Here is a 25,154-nt window from a genome sequence, read left to right on the forward strand (position 1 = left end):
CAAATGATCCAAACGAGTATTCAGTTTAGTGGGTTTCCGAGTGATGATCCTAATGCACATCTTGTTAACTTCCTAGAAATATGCGACACATTCAAGCTTAATGGAGTTAGTGATGATGCTATTAGGCTTAGGCTCTTTCCATTCTCATTACGTGATAGAGCTAAGGATTGGCTTAACTCACTCCCTGTAGGAAGTATCACTACTTGGAATGATTTGACTTAAAAATTTTTGGCCAAGTATTTTCCTCCCTCTAAAATAGAAAAATTGATTAATGATATCACTACTTTTGTTCAACTAGAGAGGGAATCTTTGTATGAGGCATGGGAACAATTTAAAGAGATGCTTAGGAAGTGTCCTCACCATGGAATACCAGTTTGGTGTCAAATTCAAACTTTTTATAATGGTATTTTTCCATCTAATCGCTCCATTATTAATGCAGCTGCAGGTGGCACAATCATGAGGAAAACTCCAGAGGAAGCCTATGGTCTCGTGGAAGAAATGGTATCAAATAGCGACCAATGGAATAATGACCGAACTGATTGAAAGGGAGTACACCATATAGATTCTTTTGCAGCTTTATCTGCTCAACTTGCTAGTTTGAATAAAAAACTAGACAATCTTAGTGTTGCAGCAATAAATGTGTCATCTAGTAATCCATGTGATCTTTGTAGCCAATTAGGACATATTAATTCTGATTGTCCGGTAGGTAATCCTTTTGCTTTGCATGAAAGTGCTAATTTTATTTCTCATGGTGGCAGGCCGAATTTCAACCCCTATTTGAACACATACAACCCAGGGTGGAGGAGTCATCCGAACTTTTCATGGAACAACAACCAACAAAAAGCACCCTTGGGATTTCAACAACAGCTGCCCCCGCAAGAAAAGAAAGGAAATATAGAGGAAATGATTTCTAAGTTCATTAATGTTGCTGATGCAAAGTTCCAAGATCAAGAAAATATATTCTTAAATCAAGAAGCATCTATTAAGAATTTAGAAGTCCAAATGGGTCAGATTGTGAATTTGTTGTCAGAAAGAAGAGAGGGACGATTGCCTAGCAATACAGAGAAGAACCCAAGGGAGCAAGTGAATGCCATTGCTTTAAGAAGTGGAAAGACTATTGGCGAGACCCAAAATGATGATTAGAAAGCTGAAGTAGCCGATTCACAAAAGGAGACCGAAGGGAGTACACCTAAACTGAATTTAGATGCTATTAAACTCCCTCTCCCCTACCCTAGAAGAGTTTTGAAAGCTAACTTGGATAAACAATTTGAGAAATTTTTAGAAGTGTTTAGAAAAATTCATATTAACATCCCTCTTCTTGATGTATTGTCGCAGATGCCAAAATACGCCAAATTCTCGAAGGAGGTGATGTCAAATAAAAGGAAAGGGGAGGAATGCGAGATGGTGAAATTAAACGAAGAGTGCTCAGCCATTCTCCAAAATAAATTGCCCCCAAAGCTTAAGGATCCAGGGAGTTTTTCTATACCTTGCACCATAGGAAATACTGAATTTGAAAAAGCCTTATGCGATTTAGGTGTCAGTATAAATCTAATGTCATATTCTATTTTTGAAAAACTTGGATTGCATGAACTAACATCTACTACTATTACTCTGCAATCAGCTGATAGAAGCATTAAATATCCTAGGGGAATAGTAGAAGATGTTTTAGTCAAAGTGGGAAATTTTATTATTCCTGCTGATTTCATTGTGTTGGATATGGAGGATGATAGGACAATGCCTTTGATTTTAGGGAGACCTTTTCTTGCTTCTGGTAATGCTTTAATTGATGTGCAGAAAGGTCTACTTACTCTTAGAATCAATGGTGAAGAAGTAGTATTTAATGTATTTAAAACCATGAAGTATCCCAACACAATTGAACATGAAATATATGCAATTGATTGCATTGATGTTTGGGCAGCTGAAGTCGATACAAATGATCCTTTAGAACGTTGCAGTCTTAATTCTTGTAAAAATGTGTAGGTCTTGGATGAAGAAGTTAAGGATGTTTTGAACTATTTGGAGGCCGGTTAGGAAGAGTGCAAGCCAAGACAAAGAAAAATTTTTACCATTGGATGGACCGACCTCTACCAAGCAATTGCGACTTTCCATTGAAACACCTCCAGCTCACACAAAACTCCTCCCATCCATTGTGCAGGCCCCTATTCCAGATCTAAACCCACCCATGATGGAGGAGAGGGGAAAACATCAGAAGTTGCAACTACAAGACCTGGAAGATCCGGTTTATGATTAAACACAAGGAAGTTTGTTTTTTTTTCTTGTTTTTTTTTACATTTATAGTTAAGTTATTTCCACCTTTTCTTTTTACCTTACATTGAAGACAATACTTAGACTAAGTGTGGGGGGGAGAGTATAGGATTTTATTTCAGTTAAAAAAAAAGAACAAATAAAAAATAAAAAAAATCAAAACCTCAACTCTTTTGAAATCAATTGAAACAATGTTCTAGGAAAATTCTTGTGAACCTAGTAATGAGGTACGATCAAGGAGTACATGACTTATCTGAAGCCATTTCTAGTTAAGCTAGTCCTAAATTCAGTTTTAAGTAAATGGGGTAGTTGTTTTACCATTGCTACAATTGGTAGGATGGAGCATAAAATGCACCTACTAGCCAGCTAATTCAGTAGTAGGATGGAGCATAAAATGCACCTACTAGCAACAAATTCAACAGTAGGATGGAGCATAAAATGCATGTACTGGCCGAGTGATCCAAAAGTGAGACGGAGCATAAAATGAACTCACTCCCGATAAAAAAAAAGAGAGAGAGAGAGAAAATAAAAGAGAGGTTTTCCCTAATTTACTACTTGGTTTGCAGTACCAAAAATTGGATTTACTGATGAATGAGTCCTGTATGACTTGGTTGTGTTAATTTAACGGGTTGCAATAGTTAACCTAGAATATTTGTGGAAAAAGATGAAGGAGAGTTGAGTTTAAAAATAAAAAAATCAGTAGGATAGTTAGTTTGTTCTTGTTTTATTTTGTCTTGCTCGAGGACGGGCAAAGCTTATGTGTGGGGGGATCTGATGTGAATAAAAATTACCATATTTTTGTTAGATAGTTTTGTATGCCCTTAGCTTCAATCTAATTTGATGTACTTTTGACATTTAGTGTAAATAAATAAAGTGCATGTTTGATTCATGTTGTTTGGTATAATTTTGCGTAAGACCCTAAAACTGGACACTTATTGAGGCTCGTGTTAGTTTTAAATGTTCACAGCCATTGGATAAATTTGGGGAGATATATCCTGCTAAGGCTGATACTGGTGTGCCACCAAGTGTTGGGATGGTCTGTCTCGACCACCAGGGTAAGACCCAAGGCACATGCAGTATGGGATTACTCGAATCTTTGAACCAGACCAGATTTCCAGTATTGCCCTGGACCTTAGAGACAGATGGGCAAAACTGGAAAGTTACACCTGACCCCTAGACTTGATTATGACACTTCACAAGGTGTCAGATCGGGCTGTCTTTGATATGCCAATCTGTGGGTTCCTTAGCGGGGATCAAAATGTTGGTATGTTGGGACAATCTGAGAATTCATCTGAGTGGGTGATCATAGTGGCAGGATCAGCCGCTTTGTCGGACAAAGGTAATGCTCGGGAATGCACTCTCTCTGATGGAAACCAAACTGCTAGCAGTTGATTTCAATCGTTGGAATTTTGTTTTGCAAAATTAATATATATATTTATACGGTTTCAAAATGTTTGCAAATGGTTTTAATTCCTAGGATCCATGTGAGTAGAGAGTGCGGCACTGTTCCTTGCAGCTGAGGGAGAGGTCTTCTCTTGTTGGGCAGTGCTTGATCATTAAGGGCTGATAGGTTAAGTGTAAGACCATTTAGGATAGTACCTGATGGGCTAATCTTGCACCTGCCCACAGTCCCCAGGTTTTTATAAGATGGCTTGGCCCAGGGACCACTTAATGTAAGTGTTGGGCCCATAGGGTCCATGTGATGGGCTCAGGGGTTTACTGAGCTTTTCAGTGAATTCGGCTGGGCCTTGTAATAAAGGCTCGGCCGAACCCATGTGGCTGGTGTGTAGATCAATGCTTAGGTCCCACACCATACAAAGAAGCCCAACTGGGCACTAGATTGGAAACTAGTTAAGCACTAAACACTTAATGGGCCAAAAGCCCATTTCGAGCTGGGCTGATATGATCACCCATTTATGGGGCAAATCTGGGATTGAAGTTAGCAAAACGATTGAACCTTTAACCTTATCCACTCTAGGAGACCAAATTCAAATTAGATTTGAATTTGGTAACCTCCTGATAAGATCAGGAGTAAGCTAACCTAATCTGCAGATAGGATTAAGATCATCCCCTATCCAAATACTGATTTGGATTGGGATAACTCCTAATTAAGGGGTTTCTTAATCAAGAAGAAAAGAGGAGAAACTCTAAGAGAGAAAACAATCAGATTTCGAACCTGGGGATTGTGTGCAAGAAATCATCCTGCATATTGAGATCAAATCTCATACACATTCCAGAGAGAAGAGAAGCAATTCAGCCATCTTCGTCCCAGGAGTTCTCCTCTAGCCGCCGCCATTCTTTCTTACAAGATTCGATCTTTGAAGAAGAAAGAAATCAAGAAATTGTTTCTTGACACCAGTTTTGCAGAAAAAACTGAAAAGATTTGGTGCTTAGAGTTTCTAGTGGATTCTTGCAAAGGATTCAGAGTGTAGGACGCACCCTGCTGGTTCCGTTCCACATACAGCTGTGTCATCTTCAGTAGGAGCAGATCTTGGTATCCTCTTTGGGCGTGAACACCAAATTTGGGAGATACTGCATCTCTGGATCAGGTATAATTCCTCCCATCCCTTTTGGTTCAGATCTGGTTCGATTATGGTTTAAGTAGGATCCTTGAATATTGTATTCTTAAATTAGGGAATATGATTCCCAGTTGGAAGAAGGTAGGAAAATTTTTGAAATTCGCCCACCCATTCCGCAACCTTCATGGCGTCCATTAGATGGATTCTACAATTCTTTCAGTGGTATCAGAGCCAAGTTCGAATCTTGAACCAAAAGAAAATCAGATTTGAACCTGCGTAGATGGACAGAAGATGTTCTGCCAAGATTTGCGCAGATTGTTTTCTTTATTTCAAGAAACTATTTCTTGTTAAGGGTGATTGATCTGAAATTAATTTTGTTAAATCCAAAATTTATTTAGATCTGTTCTTTATTTATTTTGATTTAATGGACTGTTCGAACCTGGAGATCGCAGTGCAGATTTGGCGCAGATGGTCTGCGCACCCTTTTTCCTTTTTATTCATTTATTTTATTCAATTCGGTCTATAAATATATTTTTTTTTTATTTTCTAGACTGAATGTATAGGATTTGATCAAGAATATAATTAATTAATAGAAATAGGATTTCTGTAATTTTTTTTATTTTCTTGATTAAAGAAGAAGGAAGAAGAAGGCGGCGCTGGAGATTTGCAGATTGAGAAATCGCTTTCTACGATTTGCAGTTTATGAAACTGCAACCCTAGTGATTAACCTCTGTTTTGCAGGTGGTGCGAACAGTCCATATTTGATTTGTGATTTCTTAAAATCGAAATTATAATTTCAGATCTTTCATGAATTAACTATTGATTGAAAATCAGTTTCGGATAATTTCGGACTAGATTGGACCAAAACTGTTTGGACCGAATCTAGGGTTCGAAAAGGATTGTTTTCAGTCCATTTTTCTCCCTCTTGAAGTTCCAAATCTGATGTTCAATTACAGGGATTAATTCGGCCCACCTGTAAATCCCAGTTTTAAAAGGTTAAAACTGCAAAAGCCCACTCTTGTGAGAAAAGATGTATGGGCCGAATAGCTATCTGCCATTCAGCCCATACACCTAGTAGACATTAATTGTTAATGTTATGTTTTTAAATGGGCTGTTCAATGGGCTTTACAACAGTTAATTGATTGGATCAATTCTTCCTTTACATGTGATGTTTGGATGTTTGATGTGCTGCGACCATGGGCCATAAGCACTTGGCCCATGAAGACTCGTTAGTGGCTCTTGCGCACACCATGGCTGAATGCACATCATTGCAATGGTGTCCCTTGAGGTCATTGGATGATCCCTCTTTACTTGGTGGACCCCACAACCCTGAAAAGGGATGCATACGGAAACCCTAGCCGATTAAGGCCCACCAGAAATCTGACTTTATAAAAGTCAGTGGAAGCCACTCTGGTTTGACCTAAATTAGAACTGGACCGTAATTTTATTCCCTCCAGCAAATATGAGTGCATGTGATAGGGAGATCCATATGATAGACACTCTAAAGGCCTTCTGTCATTAGCACAATGATGGGTCCTTCAGTAATGAGGAAATGCACCATAAAATTGGGCTATCCATTTGCTGTTGGGTCTGTCAGAGTGTTTCAAAAGATGATAGGGGCGTCATAGACCGATGTGGGAGAGGCTTCACCAGAAAATGGGAACTCTCTCACGGTACCTTGGCGTAACCTGAATATGATGGGTGAGCACTCATTGGATAGAAAGGTTTACCTGAAAACGGCTCTGAACCTTGTCTGATAAGGGCCAAAGGGAAACTCATAGGATGAGTGGATATGATCCATCACAGAAAGGTGGTGGGGTTATGCAGCTGAAACAGTTGGCCTCACGCACCCTATGTGATTTCCCACATTTCCAGAGACATTTCGTCATCTCCGTCAGTGAGATTCGAGGGAAATCTCACAGATGAACAATTGGGAATGGAACATAGATTAAAAACCATATCTATGTAAGTAACATGAATCAAACTAAGGTTGTGGACCAATGTCTTTGCTGTTTTATCAAAAAATGGAAAACGGTCAATTCGCAAAGCTTCTAGACGATAACAAGTTTAAGGACCCAAACTATGCCGACTGGTACAAAAATCTTATGTTGGTCCTAACTTCTGAAAAGTTAGATAAGGTGGTGAAAAATCCTGCCTCGGAGCGTCTGGGTGATAGGGCTTCTGAGGCCCGTAGGAGGGACTACCAAGATTGGAAGGATAGGAACTCCCTAGCCCGCTGCTTTGTCATTGTCTCACTAGACAACTCAATACAGAGGCAGTTCGATCAGATCGAACTAGCCAAGGACATATTGGACAGTCTAAAGACAATGTATGAAGAGCAGAACCGCTCTACTCATCAGAAGGTCCTGAAACTGTTCATGACCGCACAGATGCCCAATGGGCAGAAAGTTCATGACCATTGTCTTCGGATGATGGGCTACATTGACGAACTCGAAGCTCTTGGATCCGGTCTAGATCTTGGCACGCAAGTGGATGCCATCCTGAATTCTTTGCCCTCTTCCTTCAATGTGTTCACAATGAACTACAACATGAACAAGCTGAATGTCAACGTCCAGGAACTCAGCAATATGTTGCAGAGGGCCGAGGATCTACTCAAGAAGGATGAGCCTGTGGTTATGCTTGTTGAAGCTAACAAATCAGGCAAGAAAAAGAGAAAGGCAAAGAAGCCCCAGAAGAAAGCTACCAAGCCCAAGAAGCAGAAGAAGAACAAGGCATTTGATGTCTGTCACTTCTGCAAGCAAACTGGCCACTGGAAGAGGAACTGTCCTGCCTACCTAGACTCTAAGAAAGGTAACGTCGAAACTTGTGTCATAGAAACTAATATGTTAGTTACTTCTGTGTCCTGGTGTGTTGACTCCGGGGCTTCAACTCATGCGTGTAACTCACTGCAGGGGTTCAAAGTTAGCAGAAGATTGAGTGAAGGTGAAGTGACACTATTCTTGGGAACGACTGCAAGTGTTGCAGCTGCGGCAATAGGAACCGTAGAATTAGTATTTAGAGAAGGAGTGCTTATACTTAAAGATCGTCTTTATGTATAGAACTTGAGAAGAAATTTAATTTCTGTTTCTAAACTGTGTGCTGATGGATATACTGTTTATTTTAGTAATATGATTACTATTAAACGGAATAGCAAATTCATCGCATGCGGGGAATTGGAGAATGGTCTCTATGTTCTACATCCTTCTCTGGAAACTAACTTAACCGAAACTACGTCGGTTGAAAATCCCAAGAAAAGGACTCGTGATACAATAAATCCCACATGCCTCTGGCATTACCGACTTGGCCATATCGGTGTTGACCGAATCACAAGGCTGGTAAAGGATGGTCCTTTGGATTTTCTAACCATAGAAAATCTTCCCACTTGTGAGCCTTGCCTCCAAGGTGAGATGACTAAGCGGCCATTTGATGGTAAGCCTGAAAGATCTGTAGGTACACTTGACCTGATACATACTGATGTTTGTGGTCCCCTGAGTATTAGGACATGGAATCAACACGTGTATTTCATCACCTTTACAGATGATTTTTCATGATATGGTTATGTGTACCTAATGAGACACAAGTCTGAATCCTTTGAAAAGTTCAAAGAGTTTAGACAGGAAGTCGAGAAAAAGTTAGGGAGAGAAATTAAGGCTCTTCGATCGGATCAAGGTGGCGAGTATCTCTCTGACGAATTTAGGGACTACTTAAAGGTCAATGGGATAGTGTCACAACTAGCTCCTCCTACTACACCTCAACTCAACAGTGTTTCAGAGAGGAAGAATAGGACCTTCTTGGACATGGTCCAGTCACTTCTCGTATGCTCAGAATTACCCACATCCTTTTGGGGATATGCATTAGATACTGCTATCTACGTGCTGAATCGGGTTTCAACCAAATCGGTTTCGAAAACTCCATAAGAACTATGGACCGAAAGGAAGCCAAGTGTAAGACATTTGAAGATTTGGGGTTGTCCTGCACACGTTAAAAGAAAAAGTGCGGACAAGTTGGAGTCTAAAACCAGTCGTTGCCTATTTATAGGCTACCCAAAAGATTCGGTGGGTTATCTATTCTATGACCCAAGTGAGCAGAAAGTATTTTGCAGTCGAAACGCCCAATTCTTTGAAACCAAATACATCCTGGACACCCAATTTCAGGAAATAGTTCTTGATGAAGAGAGCTCAAGAGCAGTGGGAGATGTTCTACAAGTTTCAGGTAGTGACCAACCTAGAAGATCCACTCGGGTATCTAGACCACCAGTCCGATATGGTTATGACCAGGATAGTTACCTGGTGGAAGCCTTGATTAGTGAGGAGGATCCCGTAACTTACGCGGAAGCTATGTTAGACATAGATTCCCAGAAGTGGGTGGAGGCCATGAGAGCTGAGATGGACTCGATGGAGACCAATGGGGTTTAGACTCTAGTAGATCCGCCCTCCGGGGTAAAAGCAATTGGTTGCAAATGGATCTACAAGAGGAAGAAGGGCCCCGATGGCAGGATTGAGACCTATAAAGCTCATTTGGTGGCGAAAGGGTATACTCAGAAAGAAGGCATCGATTATGAGGAAACCTTTTCGCCTGTGGCCATGCTTAAATCCATTAGGATCCTGCTAGCTGTAGCAGCATACCATGACTATGGGATTTGGCAGATCTGCGTTCCAGAATGGAGATCTTAGTGAAGACATCTACATGCAGCAGCTGCAAGGCTTCATTGCTACTGGTCAGGAACACATGGTATGTAAGCTTAATAGATCCATATATGGACTTAAGCAGGCTTCTAGGAGTTGGAGCATCCGTTTTGATTCTGCCATCAAAAATGTTTGACTTTGAGCAAAATCCGGATGAGCCCTGTGTTTAAAGGAAGTCCAGTGGGGATAAGATCACCTTCTTGGTGTTGTACGTGATGATATCCTACTCATTGGTAATGATGTAGGAATGTTGACTTCGATCAAGGTATGGCTATCGCAACAGTTCTGCATGAAAGATCTTGGAGAAGCTTCGTATGGATCGCGGTGAGTGTGGTAAGCAAATTCCAAGCAAACCCACATGGATCGCGGACAAGAGAGGACCTCTCCCTCGGTTTCAAGGTGCAGTGCCACATTCTCTACTCACATGGATCCCGGAAATTAAAACCATTTGCAGACATTTTGAAACCAGAATATATATGTATATCTTTATATGAATATATTTTGCAAAAACAAATTTCAATGGTTGAAATCAACTGTCGGTAGTTTATGTTTCCATTAGAGAGAGTGCATCCTCGATCATTCACTTTTTCCGACAAAAGGGCTGATCCTGTCACTATGATCACCCACTCAGATGAATTCTCAGACTCTTCCAACATACCTAGGTTTTGATCCCCTCTAAGGATCTCATTATGTGGCATATCAAAGACAGCCCAATTTGACACCCAGTGTAGTACCATAATCGAGTCTAGGGGTCAGGTGTAACATTCCAATTTTTCCCATGTATCTCCAAGATCCAGGGCAATACTGGAATTTTGGTCTGGTTCAGGGTTTCATGAAAACCCACACTGCATGTACCTCAAGTCTCACCCTGGCAGCTGAGACAAGCCACCCCAATCAACTTGGCGGTACATCAGTGTCAGCCTTGGCAAGATAAATCTCCCCAGATCTATCCAGCAGCTGTGAAGATTCTAAACTAACACGAGTCTTATAAGTGTCCAGCTTAAGGGTATTACACAGAAACATACCACAATGACATGAATCAATTATGTACTTTATTCATTTACAATAAATGTCAAAAGGTCAGATATGTGATCGAACACAAAAATGTCGACAATGTTGGAGAAGAAGCGAGGGATGTCTGAAACCTAAGGGCCAGCCTCGTGTTCCTCTTGGACGACTTGAGGTTGGAAGGCAGAGGAGCTAGATGAGTACTGGTCGGTACTCATAGGCTCACTCCCTTCCTCAAGGTCAACGACGGGAGGAGAGAGGTGTGGCAACCTCACCTCATCACTTGCTGAGGTCCCCTCGATTGAGGAGTGGTGATCCACCCTTTGCTTCTTCCTCGAAGCCTTCTTCTCCCTGTTAAGTGCCAACATATAATCCTATTAGATAGTTGTATGCCCTTAGCTCCAATCAGAATGATGTACATGATGACATTTATTGTAAATGAATAAAGTACATATTTGATTTGTGTTCTTGTGGTGTGTTTCTATGTAATACCCTTAAACTGGATACTTAATGAGACTCGTAATAGTTTAGAATGTTCACAGCCGTTGGATAAGTCTGGGGAGATTTATTTTGCTAAGGCTGACACTGGTGTGCTGCTAAGTGTTGGGGTGGCCAGTCTCAGCTACCAGGGTGAGAACTGAAGCACATGCAGTGTAGGATTACTTGAAACCTTGAATCATACAAGATTTCTAGTATTGCCCTGGACCTTGGTGATTGGTGGGAAAAACTGGAAAGTTACACCTGACCCCTAGACTCGATTATGATACTGCACTAGGTTTCGGATTGGGCTGTCTTTGATATGCCAATCAGTGAGATCCTTAGAGGGGGTCAAAACCTGGGTATGTTGGGACCGTTCGAGAATTCATCTGAGTGGGTGATCATAGTGACAGGATTAGCCCCTTTATCGAACAAAGGTAATGATCGGGGATGCACTCTCTCTGATGGAAACCAAGACTGCCGACAACCAATTTCAATCGTTGAGATTTGTTTTGGAAAATATATTTTATATACGAATATTGATGTGAATAAAAATTACCATATTTTTATCCCTAAATATTCATTATTTTACTTAATTAACACTTAATTGGACTCATTACTCTTGTATTTCGATTTAGGGCAAGCAAGAAGGCGACGAGAGGGAAAACAAGGCTAATCGGATGATTTTGCACAATTTTGGAACCGTTCAGTAATCTAGGCATAACGCTCACATCCGGATTCTGATTGGGATGATTTAAGATGCACCAGAAAGAAAAGGTATAACTCCACAACTTTCATGTTTTGGGTTTTGACAGATACGGGTCAAAATCGGGCCCAAAGTCGAAGCAAATTCGTAGAGAAGCCCAACTCATAGCTGAAGCCCAATTCGCAGAAAAGCCTTGTAGCAGCCCAATTTTTTAAAGAAGCCCAACTCGGATTCAAGAATAAAGAGTTTTATCAGATTTAAATTTCAAATGTAATCCTAGAAAGATAAAGAAGATTGAGATTAGTAGATAAGAGATAGGATAGGATTAGATCAAAACTAATTAGGACTTTCTATTTTTGGGGAATGAACTCCTAAAAGGAATTGGAAATGGCCCCTCCTCCTAAAGATATATAAAGGGGGGGGGACTAGCTTTAGACCTCAATCAATCCATCTTGGAAGCAAAGCAAGAAGGAGAAAAAGAGGAAGGTGGCGGCTAGGAGAAGACAAGCTCATAGATCTCAGTTTCAAGGGCGACCTCAATCAATCCTTTATCATGAATTAATTTATTTGTAGCTAGGGCTGTGGAAAGCCTAACCACGACAATGGATTGATTTTTATTCTTATTTATCCAAGATTGTTATTTTCATATTGTCTATGAGTTATTATGCATAATGCGATTAGGAGCTTGATACTTAATTGATTTGGTTTAGAGGAATATATATATGTATATGATTCATCTGATGACACTTACTGCATCTCTATCATGAGAAGTCTAGTCGAGAGATCGAAGGGTTACTTGATAGAGGTAGATTTGATATATCCTGAGAGGGAATATTAGATAAATTAGGAAAGACTTCAGCTTATGAAAATAATAAATTATCTTGGTTAAGGTGGTGTGACCTAGGGACCACTTAGTGTAAGTGTTGGGCCCATAGAGTCCATGTGATGGGCTCAAGGGGTTCACTGGGCTTTCCAGTGAATTTGTAGATCAATGCTTGGGTCCCACGCCATACAAGGACGCCCAACAGGGTAGCAGTTTGGAAGGCTTAATGAGTACTTATACTTATTGGTCCTAAAGCCCATTTCGATTTGGACTGATATGATCAGTTATTTAGGGGGTGGATCTGGGATTAAATCAGCAGATAGGATAGGGTCCTACACTATCCACTCAGAGAGTTCAGATCTGAATACAAATTCAGATCTGGAAACCTCCTAATAAGATTAGGAGAGGGCTGATCTAATTTGCAGATAAGAAAAGGACTTATCCTTATCTCTTAAAGAGAACTCTTAATCCAAATAAAGATTTGGATTAGGAAACTCCTAATGAGATTAGGATACTAGAAAGTTACACCTGACCCCTAGACTCGATTATGATATTGCACTAGGTGTCGGATTGGGCTGTCTTTGACATGCCAATCAGTGAGATCCTTAGAGGGGGTCAAAACCTGGGTATGTTGGGACAGTCCGAGAATTCATCTGAGTGGGTGATCAAAGTGACAGGATCAGCCCCTTTGTCGGACAAAGGTAATGATCGGGGATGCACTCTCTCTGATGGAAACCAAGACTGTCGGTAGCCGATTTCAATCGTTTTTGATTTGTTTTGCAAAATATATTTTATATACGAATATATATATATATATATATATATATATATATATATATATGTATATATATATGTTACAGTTTCTAAATGTTTGCAAAAAGTTTTAATTCCTGGAATCCATGCGAGTAGAGAGTGCAGTACTGTTCCTTGCAGTTGAGGGAGAGGTCCTCTCTTGTCGGGTAGTATTTGATCATTATGGGCTAAGAGGTTAAGTGTAAGACCATTGAGGTTAATGCCTGATGGGCTAATCTTGCATCTGCCCACAGTCCCTGGGTGTTACAAGGTGGCTTGGCCCAGGGACCACTTAGTATAAGTGTTGGGCTCATAGAGTCCATGTGATGGGCTCAAGGGGTTCACTGGGCTTTCCAGTGAATTCGGCTTGGCCTTGTAACAAAAGCTGGGCTGAACCATTGTGGCTGATGTGTAGATCAATGCTTGGGTCCCACGCCATACAAGGAAACCCAACTGGGCATCAGTTTGGAAGGCTCAATGAGCAGTTATACTTATTGGATCTAAAGCCCATTTCCAACTAGGCTGATATGATCAGTTAATTAGGGGGCGGATCTAGGATTAAATCAGCGAATAGGATAGGGTCCTACCCTATCCACTCAGAGAGTCCAGATCTGAATACATATTCAGATTTGGAAACCTCCTAATAAGATTAGGAGAGGGCTGATCTAATCTGCAGATAAGATAATGACTTATCCTTATCTCTTAAAGAGAACTCCTATTACAAATACAAATTTGGATTAGGAAACTCCTAATGAGATTGGGAGCTCTCTTTAAGCCTATAAAAGGAGGAGGGGGCGAACCTTTCTTGCCATCCCACAAATCTCAGAGATACAAGATCTTAGAGCACAGAGAGAAGTCGAATACAGTGTGACTGCGCCTTCTCTCTACGTTCTCCTCCTGCCGCCGCCTTACTGCCAGTTCAATCTCCCTGTAGGAGCAATCAAGAGGTGTCTTGATATCAGCCTTTAGAGAAAGTCTGATTTGAAGTTGTGCTCACTGCCTCCATCGAATTCTTGTGAAGGGTTCGGTTCTTGGGAAGAAAATTGCTGACTCTGCTCCATCCTACACTGCACCATCATCAGTGGGAACAGTTTTTGGATCCTTCCTTGGGCATGAACACCTTCGTTGGGAGATACTATTTCTTCATATCAGGTATATCCCTCTCCTGCTTTTGGTTTCAGATCTGGTTTGGTTTATGGTTCAAGATTGATCCTTAAAAATGCAGATTTTCTAAAATAGGGAATGTGATTCCTAGATGAGGGGAGAGGAAATTTTTTGAAATTTCGCCCAACCTACCTGTAGGGTTCGGCCATCTATATGATGGATCTCTCATCCCTTCAAATCCATGCTCACCATATCTGAAACACAAGGAAGACCAGTTAGATGAGCTAATTATTAACAAAACAAAAAATGCAGATGCAGACGACTCAATGGCCGACCTACCTACGCGGCTCAGGCTCGCCTAAATAAGCATGGGCTCGTCCAGAATGTCCCCACTTTGACTTTCTAGCAGACAAACATTTGAAGCGCAACTCGCAGCTCCTCATCTGAAGACTCACCAAAGCTCTGACAATTGCTTGTCCAAACAATGTTCATCCCCCCAGCCATCGTCCTTAGAAAGATAGAAGAACTTACCCTTCCACCCTTTAACCTTACTAGGAAAATTAGTCAAATCCTTCTGGTCACCTTGGAAGGGAAGGTAGAAACAGAAAGGATCTTTAGTCCTTTTCATAACACACAAGCTGGAAAAAACATCCATATCCAAGGGAAAGTTGCAGTGATGGCACAAACTGATCAGCCCCACCAAGGTACGAATGGCATTGGGACGGAGCTGGCCTAGAGGCACACCATAGTATCTCAGTATAGAGATAATGAAAGGATGGAAGGGGAATCGAAGACCACCGACCAATGCTTCCTCATAGACGCACACCGCATCTCAGCCATGGTCTCTTGGGTAGTAATCAATGTGTGGCTTGATCCAATTATACTCATTGGGAATCTAGTATGTATGGCACATCTCGACTATGTGATCCCTAGACAGCTTGGTCGAGCCAAAGACATATATAGCTCGCTCAACCTCACTCTTCTTCCCTACTAAGCATCCTCCACAGTATTCCCCAAATGAGTCCTCCCTTGAGGATCTCACCTGATCGTCTGACCTTTGGTCGGGCGACGTATTGTCAGACTGACTATGGAACATCGGAAAGACTAGAAATACTCAACAGAAAAGGTAAAGAAGGTTGATGATGACAACTAGTAGAACCTCGACAAAGGGCAGACGAAAAGCAAGGCTCGCACTATGACCTCCACTAGTTAGACACCACCCCAGAAAGCTCCAAAAACAGTGCAAGAGGGGACCTTAGTGTTAGATAGTGTATGCACTTAGCTCCAATCAGAATGATGTACATTATGACATTTAATGTAAATGAATAAAGTACATATTTGATTCATGTTATTATGGTGTGTTTTTGTGTAATACCCTTAAATTGGACACATATGAGACTCGTGTTAGTTTAGAATCTTCACAGTCGTTGGATAGATTTGGGGAGAATTATCCTGCCAAGGCTAACACTGATGTGCCGCCAAGTTGGTTGGGGTGGCTTATCTCAGCTGTCAGGGTGAAACCTGAGGTACATGCAGTGTGGGTTTTCTTGAAACCCTGAACCAGACCAGAATTCTAGTATTGCCCTAGACCTTGGAGATAGATGGGCAAAACTGGAATGTTACACCTGACCCCTAGACGTGATTATGATATTGCACTAGGTGTCGGATTGGGTTATCTTTGATATGCCAATCAGTGAGATCCTCAGAGCGGGTCAAAACCTAGGTATGTTGGACAGTCCGAGAATTCATCTGAGTGGGAGATCATAGTGACAGGATCAGCCCCTTTGTCGGACAAAGTGAATGATTGGGGATGCACTCTCTTTGATGAAAACCAAAGCTACCGGCAACCAATTTGAACCATTGAAATTTGTTTTGCAAAATATATTTATATAGAGATATACATGAAGGGATGAGAGATCCATCATATGGATAGCTAAACCCTATAGGAAGGTAGGGCTAAGGGCATACACTATCTAACAATACATATATATATATATATTATGGTGTCAAAATGTTTGCAAAAGTTTTTAATTCCCGGGATCCATATGAGTACAAGGTGCCACATTGTTCCTTGCAGTCGAGGGAGAGGTCCTCTTTTGTCGAGTAGTGTTTGTTCATAATGGGCTGAGAGGTTAAGTGTAAAACCATTGAGGGTAATACCTGATGGGCTAATCTTGCATCTGCCCATAGTCCTTGGGTTTTTAAAAGGTGGCTTGACCTAGGGACCATTTAATGTAAATGTTGGGCCCATTAAGAGCCCATGGTGATGGACTCAGGGGTTCATTGTACCCTATAGTGAATTCGGCCAGGCCTTGTAACAGAGGCTGGGCTGAACCCATTTGGCTGATGTGTAGATCAATATTTGGGTCCCACGCCTTACAAGGATACCCAACTGGGCAACGGTTTGGAAGATGAATGAGCACATGGACTAAATGGGCCTAAAGCCCAATTCCAACTGGCTTAATGTGATTAATTAGAGATTTGGATCAGGAAGCTCCTAATTAGATTAGGAGGGCTGATCTTTATTTGTAGATAGGATAAGGGATTATCCTTATCTCTTAAAGAGAGTCCAGAACCAAATACAAGATTTGGATTAGGAAACTCCTAATGGGGTTAGGAGAACATTTCTTTAAGGATATAAATAAATGTGGAGGCCGAACCCCAATTTATCCATCAGATTACTGATACATGAAAGATGACCGTTGTAGTTGGACTGACGGCATCTTCTGCTCTTGCCTTCTTCTGTTGCCGCCATTGCCAATTCGATCTCCACTTGTAGGAGCGATCAAGAAAGGTTCTTGATATCAGTTTTTGGGAGAAACATTGATCTAAAGTCATGCTCACTCATCCTCCATCAGATTCTTGGTAAAGAATTAGATTCTTGCTGAAGGACCACCCTACTGATTCTGCTCCACCCTACATTGTGTCATCTTCAATGGGAGCAGTCTTTGGTGATCTCCTTGGGCATGAACACCTCCATTGGGAGTTACTACTACTCTGTATCAGGTATATCCCTCTCCTACCTTTTGGTTTCAGATCTTGTCTATTTTAGGGTTCAAGATTGATCCTTGAAAATGCAGTTTGTGATTCCCACATGGGAGAGAGAGAAATTTTTGAAATTTCACCCAACCTACCTACAGGGTTCGGCCGTCCATATGATGGATCTCTCATCCCTTCAGTGGTATCAGAGCCAGGTTCAAATCTTGAATCGAAATTGGCCAGATTTGAAACTACGCAAATGGGCAGAAGGTATTCTACCCGATTTGCGCAGATTAATAATTTTCTGGGAAATCGGTTCCCAGATTAAGGGTGATTGATCTGAAATTAAATATTTTTAAATCTGATATATATGTAGAAGGAAGGATTTTCGCAGATTAGGGTTTGGCTATCTACGATTTGTAGTTTGAGAAACTCCAAGCTGTGAACTAACCTCTGTTTTGCAGGGTAGCAAATCTACAAATTACCCTTATACTGATTCTTGAATGTCTCTTATCAGTAATTTAATTTCAGATCATAATATTGAATTAATTCTTGAATTAAAAATCAATCCCTAGACCCATTCGATTCAGATTGAACCAAACTGGTTAAACCGAATCTGTTGTTCGATGGAGGCTGTTCTCAGCCCTAATTTTTCATTCTTGGGTCCAGGAGTTGATGGTTAATTGCAAGATGTGATGAGCCCCACACCTGTAAAGCCCAGTTTTAATGTGTTAAAACTGCTTAAGCCCACTAACTGCAAAAAAGCTATATGGGCCGAACTACGCTTTGCAATTCAGCCCATATACCTAGATAATATTAACTATTAATATTAGGGATTATTATGGGCTTTAATAATGGGTTTTACAGATATTAATTGATTGGATCAATTTTATCCCTGCATGTGATGTATGATGTGTGATGTGCAACGTTCATGGGCCATAAGCACTTGGCCCATGCTGATACGATAGTGGCTCTTGCGCATACCATGGCTGAATGCACATCATTGCCATGGTGTCCTTAAGATCATTGGATGATCTCCCTTCGTGGTGGGCCCCACACCTCCCCAAGAGGAATCGTGCGGAACCCTAGCCGTTTAGGGCCCACCAAAATCTGGCTTTATGAAAGTTAGTGGGAGACACTTTGGGTATGTTTTCACGATAGGATCATATGCTGTTTGCTGGAAAAGCAGTTAACAGGGGTCCACGACGGATTCCACAACCGAAGCCGAATACATTGCCGCAAGTGAAGCTACTGTTAGACAGTTTTGTATGCCCTTAGCTTCAATCAGAATGATGTACTTTATGAGTTTATTGTAAATGAATAAAGATACATATTTGATTCATGTTCCCTTGGTATGTTTCTGTGTAATACCCTTAAACTGGACACTTAATGAGACTCGTGTTAGTTTAGAATGTTCACAGCCGATGGGTCGGTCTGGGGAGACTTATCCTGACAAGGCTGACACTGTGGTGCCACCAAGTCGGTTGGGGTGGCCTGTCTCAGCTGCCAGGGTGAGACCCTAGGCACATACAGTGTAGGATTAATTGAATCTTTGAACTGGACCAGATTTCCAGTATTGCCCTGGACCTTGGAGATTGATGGGCAAAACTGGAAAGTTACACCCGACCCCTAGACTCGATTATGATACTGCACTAGGTGTCGGATTGGGCTATCTTTGGTGTACCAATCAGTGAGATCCTTAGCGGGGGTCAAAACCTGGGTATGTTGGGACAGTCCGAGAATTCATCTGAGTGGGTGATCATAGTGACAGGATCAGCCCCTTTGTCGGACAAAGGTAATGATCGGGGATGCACTCTCACTGATGGAAACCAAGATTGCCGGCAGCCGATTTCAACCGTTGAGATTTGTTTTGCAAAATATATTTTATATAAGATATAAAAGTATATATATATATATATATATATATATATATATATGGTTTCTAAATTGTTTGCAAGAAGGTTTTAATTCCCGGGATCCATATGAGTGGAGAGTGCAACACTGTTCCTTGTAGCCGAGGGAGAGGTCCTCTCTAGTCGGGCAGTGTATGATCATTATGGGCTGAGAGGTTAAGTGTAAGACCATTGAGGATAACACCTGATGGGCTAATCTTGCATCTGCCCACAGTCCCTGGGTGTTACAAGGTGGCTTGGCCCAGGGACCACTTAGTGTAAGTGTTGGGCCCATAGAGCTCATTTGATGGGTTTCAGGGGGTACACTGTCTTCAGCAGTGCATTCGGCCAGGCCTTGTAACAAAGGCTGGGCTGAACTCATGTGGCTGATGTGTAGATCAATGCTTGGGTCCCACGCCATACAAGGAAGCCCAACTGGGTAGCAATTTGGAAGGTTTTTTGAGTACATAACCTTAATGGGCCTTAAGCCCATTTCGAACTGGGCTGATTTGATCAGTCATTTAAAGGGGGCGAATTCTGAAGTGGGTCAGCTAAAAGGATTGGGCTTAGACCCTATCCACTCAAAGAGTCCAAGATCTAAATAAGATTTAGATCTGGAAACCTCCTAATTAGATTAGGAGACAGCTGATCTGATTTGCAGATAAGATAAGGATTATCCCTTATCACTAAGGGACTTCTAACCCAAATATGATTTGGATTAGCAACTCCTAATCTGATTAGGAGCTGATCCCTTTGAGATTATAAAAGGGGAAGGGGGCGGCAGCCTTTTACATCATCAACAGCATTCTTCTCTTAAAGAAAGAGAGATTGAGAGATTTCCTGCATACTGCGAATTCTCTCCTGCCGCCACCTTCCTGCCATTGCCATTCCTTCAGTTCGATCTCCAGTTCTTGGGAGCAATCAAGATTGGATTTTGATTTCAATCTTTTGTGAAAAGATTGGTTGGAGCTGTACTCAAGTCGTCCAGTTGATCCTTACGAAGGATCAAGTTCTTTTGAAGAACGTTGCTGATTCTGCTCCACCCTGCACTGCGCCATCTTCAGTGGGAGCAGATTTTGGATCCTTCCTTGGGTGTGGACACCTCCATTGGGAGATAGTATTTCTCCGTATCAGGTATAATCCTCTCCCACTCCTTTTGGTTCAGATCTGGTTCAGTTTATGGTTCAAGATTGATCCTTGAAAATAAGATTTTCTAAATGGGGAATACGATTCCCAATTGAAGGGAGAGATAAAATTTTTGAAATTCGCCCCTTATTCCGCAATCTTTGGGCGTCCATAGGATGGATCTCTCGGTCCCTTCAGTGGTATCAGAGCCATGGTTCAAATCTTGAACCAATTTGTTTCAGATCTGAACCTGCGCAAATGGGCAGAAGGTGTTCTACCCGATTTGCGCAGATATGGGTTTTGGGAAATTTTGTTCCCAAAATTAATGGGCGAATAATCTGAAATTAATTTTATAAATCTGATTATTATTTAGAATTGTTCTTTATGATGTTCTTGATTTATGGGCTGTTCGTACAAGAGGAGATCGAAATCTTGGTTTGCGCAGGGAACCTGCAAGATTTGCAGTTTCTTGATTTATTTATTACATTTGGTCTGTAAATAATTTTTTTTATTTTCTAGACTCAATGTATAGGTATTCGATATGATGTAATTATTAATAGAAATAGGATTTCTATTTATTTTAATTTTGGATCGAAGATGGCGGCGCAGAAAGGGAGATTTCGCAGAGAAGAAGATTTCGCAGATGGGAGAATCGCCATCTGCGATTTGCAGTTTGTGAAACTGCATTCTGTGATCTAACCTTTGTTTTGCAGGATGGATTGTGTGAACAGCCCTGATTTACTGATTGTTGTTTTTCTTTTATCAGTAATTAATTTCAGATTATTTTCTTGAATTAAAGATTTAATTAAAGATCAAACCCTAGACCCATTCGAACCAAGATTGGTTCAAACTGTTTGGACCGAATCTAGGGCTGAAAGTCAGCCCTAATTTTCCCACTGATGGGCCTAAGGATTGATATTTAATTAAATGGTTAATTCGGCCCAACCTATAAAAGCCCAGTTTTAAATAGTTAAAACTGCTAAAAGCCCACTTAACACATAAAGCTATATGGGTTGAACCGTTCGGCCCATATACCTAGATAATATTAATGGTTAATATTATGGATTTAAAATGGGCTTCAAATGGGCTTTACGGATAATTAATTGATTGGATCAATTTATCCCTGCATGTGATGTATGGATGTGTGATGTGCTACGTACATGGGCCATAAGTGCTTGGCCCATGCTCAATCGACAGTGGCTCTTTCGCACACCATGGCTGAATGCACATCATTGCCATGGTGTCCCTTTTGGTCATTGGATGACCTCCCTCCGTGGTGGGCCCCACACCTCATCATGAGGTCTCGTGCGGAACCCTAGCCGATTTAGGCCCACCAAAATCTAGCTTTTTGAAAGTCAGTGGGAGCCACTTTGGTTTGACCTAAAGATAGAACTAGGGCGTAATTATCTGTTCCCTCCAGATAATATGAGTGCATGTGATAGGGAGATTCATATGATGAACTCTCTAAAGGCCGTCCATCATTAGCACGAGGATGGGTCCTTCAGTAATAAGGAAATGCACCAGAAAATGGGCTATCCATTTGCTGTTGGGCTTGTCTAAGTGTTTCATAAGATGATAGGGGCATCATAGACCGATGTGGGAGGGGCTTCACCAGAAAATGGGAACTCTCTCACGGTACCTTGGCGTTCACGAATATGATGGGTAAGCACTCACTGGACAGAAAGGTTTACCTGAAAATGGCTCTAAACCTTGTCTGACAGAGGCCAAAGGGAAAACTCATATGATGAGTGGATATGATCCTTCACAGAAAGGTGGTGGGGTTATGCAGCTGAAACAATTGGCCTCATGCACCCTATGTGATTTCCCACATTTCCAGAGACAACCCGTAGTCTCCATCGCTGAGAAAGGAGGGAAATCTCAGAGACGAATAAATGGAAATGGATCGTAGATTAAAATCCATATCTATGAAATAAACATGAATCAAATTAGGTCGTGGACTGATGTTTGCTCTTTTATCAGAAAATGGCAAACGGATCATTTGCAAAGCTACTTGATGACAACAAGTTGAAAGGCCCAAACTATGCTGACTGGTATAGGAACCTTATGTTGGTCTTAACCTCTGAGAAATTGGACAAGGTAGCAAAGAATCCTGCCCCGGATCGTCCGGGAGATAGGGCTTCTGAGGCCCGAAGAAGAGAATACCAAGAATGGGAGGAGAAAAACTCCCTTGCCCGCTGCTATATCATTGCCTCCTTGGACAATCCAATTCAGAGGCAGTTCGATCAGATCGAACTTGCTAAAGACGTATTGGATAGTCTTAGGACAATGTACGAAGAGCAGAATCGTTCTACTCGGTAGAAGGTCTTGAAACAGTTCATGACCGCGCAAATGTCCAAAGGCCAACAAGTTCACGACCATTGTCTTCGGATGATGGGCTATATCAACGAACTAGAGGCTCTTGGATCCGGGCTGGATCTGGTAACTCAGGTCGATGTTATTCTCAACTCTTTGCCTCCATCCTTTAATCCATTCATCATGAACTACAACATGAACAAGCTGAACGTCCGCTTGCAGGAACTCAGCAATATGTTGCAAAGGGCCGAAGAATTGATTAAAAAGGATGAGCCCATTGCCATGCTTGTTGAAACTGGCAAATCGGGCAAGAAAAGGAAGGCGAAGAGAAAGCCCCAGAAAAAGGCTGCCAAACCCAAGAAACAGAGGAAGGACAAGGCATCAGATGCCTGTCAATTTTGTAAGAAGACCGGCCATTGGAATAGGAATTGTCCTACCTACCTGGAATCCAGGAAAGGTAATTTTGAAACTTGTGTTATAGAAACCAATTTGTTGGTAGCTTCTGCGTCCTGGTGTATTGACTCCGGGGCTTCAACTCATGCGTGTAACTCACTACAGGGGTTCAAGGTAAGCAGAAGGCTGAGTGAAGGAGAAGTCACACTCTACTTGGGGACTACTGCAACTATTGCAGCCGCGGCCATAGGAACCGTGGAATTATATTTTAGAGAAGGAATAATTGTACTGAAAGATTGTCTTTATGTACAAAATTTAAGAAGAAATTTGATTTCTGTCTCAAAACTGTGTGCAGATGGTTATTCTGTCTTCTTTAGTAATACGATTACTATTAAAAGAAACAACAGATTCATCGCATACGGGGAACTGGAGAACGGTCTCTATGTTCTACATCCTTCTCTAGAAACTAACATAACCGAAACTACGTCAGTTGAAAACCCCAAGAAGAGAGCCCGTGATATAGTTAATCCCACGTGTCTGTGGCATTACCGACTTGGCCACATCGGTGTTGACCGAATCACAAGGTTGGTAAAGGATGGTCCTTTGGATTTTCTAGCTGTAGAAGATCTTCCCACCTGTGTGCCTTGCCTACAAGGCAAGATGACGAAACGGCCATTTAACGGTATGCCTGAAAGATGTACAGGCACACTTGACCTAATACATACTGATGTATGTGGTCCCCTGAGTGTTAGGACACGAAATCAACACATGTATTTCATCACCTTCACAGATGATTTTTCACGATATGGTTACGTGTACCTAATGAGACACAAGTCTGAATCCTTTAAAAAGTTCAAAGAGTTTAGACAAGAGGTCGAGAAACAGTTAGGGAGAGAAATTAAAGCCCTTCGATCCGATCGAGGTGGCGAATATCTCTCTGACGAATTCAGGGACTACTTAAAGGACAATGGGATAGTATCACAATTAGCTCCTCCTGCTACACCACAACTTAACGGTGTTTCAGAGAGGAGGAATATGACCTTATTAGATATGGTCCGGTTGCTTCTCATACACTCAGAGTTACCCACATCCTTTTGGGGTTACGCATTAGAGACTGCGATTTACGTGCTGAATCGGGTTCCAACCAAATCGGTTCCGAATACTCCATATGAACTTTGGACCGGAAAGAAACCAAGTGTCAGACACTTGAAGATTTGGGGTTGTCCAGCACACGTTAAAAGAACGAGTGCAGACAAGTTGGAATCTAAGACCAACCGTTGCCTATTTGTAGGCTACCCAAAAGGCTCTGTAGGTTACCTTTTCTATGACCCAAGTGAGCAGAAAGTGTTCTGCAGTCGAAATGCGCAATTCTTGGAAACCGACTATATCCTGGACACCCATCGTCAGGAAGTTGTTCTTGATGAGGAGAGCTCAGGAGCAGTGCGAGATGTCCCACAAGTTCCAGGTAGTGACCAACATAGAAGATCCACTCGGGCATCCAGGCCACCAGTCCGTTATGGTTATGACCAGGATAGTTACCTGGTGGAAACCTTGACTAGTGAGGAGGATCCCGTGACTTACGCGGAAGCTATGTTGGACATAGATTCCCAGAAGTGGGTGGAGGCCATGAGGGCAGAGATGGACTCAATGGAGACCAATGGAGTCTGGACTCTAGTAGATCCGCCCTCCGGGGTAAAGGCAATCGGTTGCAAATGGATTTACAAGAGGAAGAAGGGCCCCGATGGTAAAGTTGAGACCTTCAAGGCTCGTCTGGTGGCGAAAGGGTACACTCAGAAAGAGGGCATCGATTATGAGGAAACCTTTTCGCCTGTGGCCATGCTTAAATCCATTAGGATCCTGCTAGCTGTAGCAGCATACCATGATTATGAGATTTGGCAGATGGATGTCAAAACTACATTCCTGAATGGAGATCTTACTGAAGATATCTATATGCAGCAGCCGCAAGGCTTCATTGCTGCAGGTCAGGAAAACATGGTATGTAAACTTAACAGATCCATTTATGGGCTTAAGCAAGCTTCTAGAAGTTGGAACATCCGTTTTAACTCTGCCGTC

General features: G+C 41.7%; 1 non-coding gene across 1 annotated transcript; it reads right to left on the minus strand.

Moving 5' to 3' along the window:
* Nucleotides 1–261: 261 nt before the first annotated feature.
* On the minus strand, nucleotides 262–368 carry LOC148800682 (small nucleolar RNA R71). Its single transcript, XR_016071024.1, has one exon. It is a non-coding gene; the product is annotated as a small nucleolar RNA R71 (small nucleolar RNA).
* Nucleotides 369–25,154: the final 24,786 nt, after the last annotated feature.

This window comes from Nelumbo nucifera, chromosome 4 (assembly GCF_055504915.1).
Source record: "Nelumbo nucifera cultivar China Antique chromosome 4, China Antique-T2T, whole genome shotgun sequence".
NCBI lineage: Eukaryota > Viridiplantae > Streptophyta > Magnoliopsida > Proteales > Nelumbonaceae > Nelumbo > Nelumbo nucifera.